The sequence below is a fragment of the Pogonomyrmex barbatus genome, unplaced genomic scaffold, assembly GCF_055798465.1.
Source record: "Pogonomyrmex barbatus isolate J1 unplaced genomic scaffold, ASM5579846v1 scaffold43, whole genome shotgun sequence".
Classification (NCBI taxonomy): Eukaryota; Metazoa; Arthropoda; class Insecta; order Hymenoptera; family Formicidae; genus Pogonomyrmex; species Pogonomyrmex barbatus.
The window spans coordinates 2,501-7,500 of NW_028297142.1; the positions used below are offsets into that span (position 1 = coordinate 2,501).

Here is a 5,000-nt window from a genome sequence, read left to right on the forward strand (position 1 = left end):
AAGCAACACGCCGCGAGCGGACTTTAACGCACGAACGGCCGTACGCGCCACGTCGTGCGAAAGCAACACGCCGCGAGCGGACTTAACGTTTGCGAAAGCAACACGCCGCGAGCGGACTTAACGTTTGCGAAAGCAACACGCCGCGAGCGGACTTTAGCGTTTGCGAAAGCAACACGCCGCGAGCGGACTTTAACGCACGAACGGCCGTACGCGCCACGTCGTGCGAAAGCAACACGCCGCGAGCGGACTTTAACGCACGAACGGCCGTACGCGCCACGTCGTGCGAAAGCAACACGCCGCGAGCGGACTTAACGTTTGCGAAAGCAACACGCCGCGAGCGGACTTTAGCGTTTGCGAAAGCAACACGCCGCGAGCGGACTTTAACGCACGAACGGCCGTACGCGCCACGTCGTGCGAAAGCAACACGCCGCGAGCGGACTTTAACGCACGAACGGCCGTACGCGCCACGTCGTGCGAAAGCAACACGCCGCGAGCGGACTTAACGTTTGCGAAAGCAACACGCCGCGAGCGGACTTTAGCGTTTGCGAAAGCAACACGCCGCGAGCGGACTTAACGTTTGCGAAAGCAACACGCCGCGAGCGGACTTTAGCGTTTGCGAAAGCAACACGCCGCGAGCGGACTTTAGCGTTTGCGAAAGCAACACGCCGCGAGCGGACTTTAACGCACGAACGGCCGTACGCGCCACGTCGTGCGAAAGCAACACGCCGCGAGCGGACTTAACGTTTGCGAAAGCAACACGCCGCGAGCGGACTTAACGTTTGCGAAAGCAACACGCCGCGAGCGGACTTTAGCGTTTGCGAAAGCAACACGCCGCGAGCGGACTTTAACGCACGAACGGCCGTGCGCGCCACGTCGTGCGAAAGCAACACGCCGCGAGCGGACTTTAGCGTTTGCGAAAGCAACACGCAGCGCGCGAGCCTGTGTAGTGCCTGTCCGCGGGAGGCGCGATTAAAGTATCAGTCATTCGTGTGCTACAATTTTATAATCCTGTGTCCTTAAAATATCAATACTTATATAATTGCATAGTAAAATATAATATTACAATATAAACATTATATTTCGTTATATAAGTTTAAAAATTAACATAACTGTAATAACTAAGCATTATGCACCTTCTAATACAGAAACACTAAAAGTATTCCCACGCAAACACTCCAATGCGTGTGATACGTTATTAGGGACAGCATTCATGCATGAATGCTTTAAAAGTAAAGATATAAACACGGATAACAGCAACACTTTATCAAAGGCACCAATCCAGATATCAATGACGAATAAATGTTTATTTATTAATACGAAAGTTATTTATTGCGCTGCCCGGCTAATCGGAGGTTCCGCCGAGAGCGAAGAGCAACACGCCGCGAGTCGACTTTTGCATCGCCCGTACGCCGGAGGTACTGCCCGAGCCCGTCGGAGGTACCGCCGAGAGCGAAAGCAACACGCCGCGAGCCAACTTTTGCATCGCCCTTACGCCGGAGGTACCGCCGAGAACGAAAGCAACACGCCGCGAGCCGACTTTTGCATCGCCCGTACGCCGGAGGTATCGCCGAGAGCGAAAGCAACACGCCGCGAGTGGACTTTGTCGCGCGGCAACGTCGGAGGTAATGCCCGAGCCCGTCGGAGGTACCGCCGAGAACGAAAGCAACACGCCGCGCGCGGACTTTGTCGTGCGACACCGTCGGAGGTACTGCCCGAGCCCGTCGGAGGTACCGCCGAGAAAGAAAGCAACACGCCGCGAGTCGACTTTTGCATCGCCCGAAAGCCGGAGGTACCGCCGAAAGCGAAAGCAACACGCCGCGAGTGGACTTTGTCGCGCGACAATGTCGGAGGTACAGCCCGAGCCTGCCGGAGGTACCGCCGAGAACGAAAGCAACACGCCGCGAGCCGACTTTTGCATCGGCCGTACGCCGGAGGTACCGCCGAGAGCGAAAGCAACACGCCGCGAGTGGACTTTGTCGCGCGACAATGTCGGAGGTACAGCCCGAGCCCGTCGGAGGTACCGCCGAGAGAGAAAGCAACACGCCGCGCGCGGACTTTATCGTGCGACATCGACGGATGTATCGCCCGAGCGAGCGTCCGGAGGTACCGCCGAGAGCGAAAGCAACACGCCGCGAGTCGACCTTTGCATCGCCCGAAAGCCGGAGGTACCGCCGAGAGCGAAAGCAACACGCCGCGAGTGGACTTTGTCGCGCGACAATGTCGGAGGTACAGCCCGAGCCCGTCGGAGGTACCGCCGAGAACGAAAGCAACACGCCGCGCGCTGACTTTGTCGTGCGACACCGTCGGAGGTACCGCCCGAGCCCGTCGGAGGTACCGCCGAGAAAGAAAGCAACACGCCGCGAGTCGACTTTTGCATCGCCCGAAAGCCGGAGGTACCGCCGAGAGCGAAAGCAACACGCCGCGAGTGGACTTTGTCGCGCGACAATGTCGGAGGTACTGCCCGAGCCAGCCGGAGGTACCGCCGAGAACGAAAGCAACACGCCGCGCGCGGACTTTATCGTGCGACATCGACGGAGGTACCGCCCGAGCGAGCGTCCGGAGGTACCGCCGAGAGCGAAAGCAACACGCCGCGAGTCGACTTTTGCATCGCCCGTAAGCCGGAGGTACCGCCGAGAGCGAAAGCAACACGCCGCGAGTGGACTTTGTCGTGCGACACCGTCGGAGGTACCTCCCGAGCCCGTCGGAGGTACCGCCGAGAACGAAAGCAACACGCCGCGAGCCGACTTTTGCATGGCCCGTACGCCGGAGGTACCGCCGAGAGCGAAAGCAACACGCCGCGAGTGGACTTTGTCGCGCGACAATGTCGGAGGTACAGCCCGAGCCCGTCGGAGGTACCGCCGAGAGAGAAAGCAACACGCCGCGCGCGGACTTTATCGTGCGACATCGACGGATGTATCGCCCGAGCGAGCGTCCGGAGGTACCGCCGAGAGCGAAAGCAACACGCCGCGAGTCGACCTTTGCATCGCCCGAAAGCCGGAGGTACCGCCGAGAGCGAAAGCAACACGCCGCGAGTGGACTTTGTCGCGCGACAATGTCGGAGGTACAGCCCGAGCCCGTCGGAGGTACCGCCGAGAACGAAAGCAACACGCCGCGCGCTGACTTTGTCGTGCGACACCGTCGGAGGTACCGCCCGAGCCCGTCGGAGGTACCGCCGAGAAAGAAAGCAACACGCCGCGAGTCGACTTTTGCATCGCCCGAAAGCCGGAGGTACCGCCGAGAGCGAAAGCAACACGCCGCGAGTGGACTTTGTCGCGCGACAATGTCGGAGGTACTGCCCGAGCCAGCCGGAGGTACCGCCGAGAACGAAAGCAACACGCCGCGCGCGGACTTTATCGTGCGACATCGACGGAGGTACCGCCCGAGCGAGCGTCCGGAGGTACCGCCGAGAGCGAAAGCAACACGCCGCGAGTCGACTTTTGCATCGCCCGTAAGCCGGAGGTACCGCCGAGAGCGAAAGCAACACGCCGCGAGTGGACTTTGTCGTGCGACACCGTCGGAGGTACCTCCCGAGCCCGTCGGAGGTACCGCCGAGAACGAAAGCAACACGCCGCGAGCCGACTTTTGCATGGCCCGTACGCCGGAGGTACCGCCGAGAGCGAAAGCAACACGCCGCGAGTGGACTTTGTCACGCGGCTACGTCGGAGGTACCACCCGAGCCCGTCGGAGGTACCGCCGAGAACGAAAGCAACACGCCGCGCGCGGACTTTATCGTGCGACACCGTCGGAGGTACCGCCCGAGCCCGTCGGAGGTACCGCCGAGAACGAAAGCAACACGCCGCGAGCCGACTTTTGCATCGCCCGTACGCCGGAGGTACCGCCGAGAGAGAAAGCAACACGCCGCGCGCGGACTTTGTCGTGCGACATCGCCGGAGGTACCGCCCGAGCCCGTCGGAGGTACCGCCGTGACGTCGGAGGTACCGCCGAGCCCGTCGGAGGTACCGCCGAGCCTGTCGGTGCTCCTTACAAGTATCCGTTTTCGGCCATCGGGACGCCCGATTTTGTTTAATGTCATCTCTTTTTCTTCGATCCATCCCGTCTGTGCTGTCGTTCGGTCGCTGTCGACCCGTTCGGATCGATCATCGTAATCCGATCGTTCGCAGCGACTAAGTCCCGTTCGCCTCGTTTCATCGGCGCTCGCGCCCATAAGCGGCCGTGCGTAAGGCCGTGCGTCGCCGACCGCTTGGCCGGCCGGTTGGGTACTATAAGAGGTGCGGTGCGCTCGGCGACCGAGCGTTGTCGGATCGTCGTGCGGGTGCGTTTGGCGTGCTTCGCACGTTCGGTACGATGTGCCTCGGCTCTCCTGAGTCGTGCCGTATTATTAGAAATTATATTTCTAGACACAGCATTGCCACGAGTCGGCGTCGTAAGACCGAATGGCTCCTATGTGGCGCGCACTGTTTATCAGTGTTGGCTGCGCGATCTTCCCTCGTTCGTAGACGAACGCGATCGGATGTATCGTTGCACTTACCGAGCATCGACTTCACCGTTACCGAGTGGCGGAAAGCGAGAGATCGCTCTTCACGCTTACTTGTAAACCGTAGCGAAAATTTTCGACCGTGCTTGAACGCACCGGCGACTCGTTCCTCGACGTCTGAGCATCGCGCCGTCGATCTAGCGTCAGGGCGAGGCGGCTATACGCCGCTACTTTGGGAGAATGAGAACAACATGATCTTTATATAACAAATATGATCTTTATAACATAATTTTAACGGAGTAGAGCTCCAACGAGCGTCTGTCTCCAGCTGTATATATTGCGATAATAAGAGAGTGTCGCCGACCGGCTTGAGGGCGCCGGCGGTAATAACGGCACGTCGAGAGTATCTCGAACGAAGGGCGCCCGTCACGTTCGCGGACGTGATGGGGCGCGCGTCGCTCCACGCGAGCGACCGAACTCACGAAGTTCCCTGGTTGATCCTGCCAGTAGTCATATGCTTGTCTCAAAGATTAAGCCATGCATGTCTCAGTGCATGCCGAATTAA

The 5,000-nt window shown here is 59.6% G+C and overlaps 1 non-coding gene across 1 annotated transcript in view; it reads left to right on the forward strand.

Annotated features, from left to right (window-relative positions):
* Positions 1-4,922: 4,922 nt before the first annotated feature.
* Positions 4,923-5,000, forward strand: part of LOC148935503 (small subunit ribosomal RNA) — a 1,920-nt gene continuing 1,842 nt past the window's right edge. Inside the window, exon 1 of the ribosomal RNA XR_016140298.1 lies at positions 4,923-5,000. This exon is cut by the window's right edge and continues 1,842 nt beyond it. This is a non-coding gene — a ribosomal RNA (small subunit ribosomal RNA).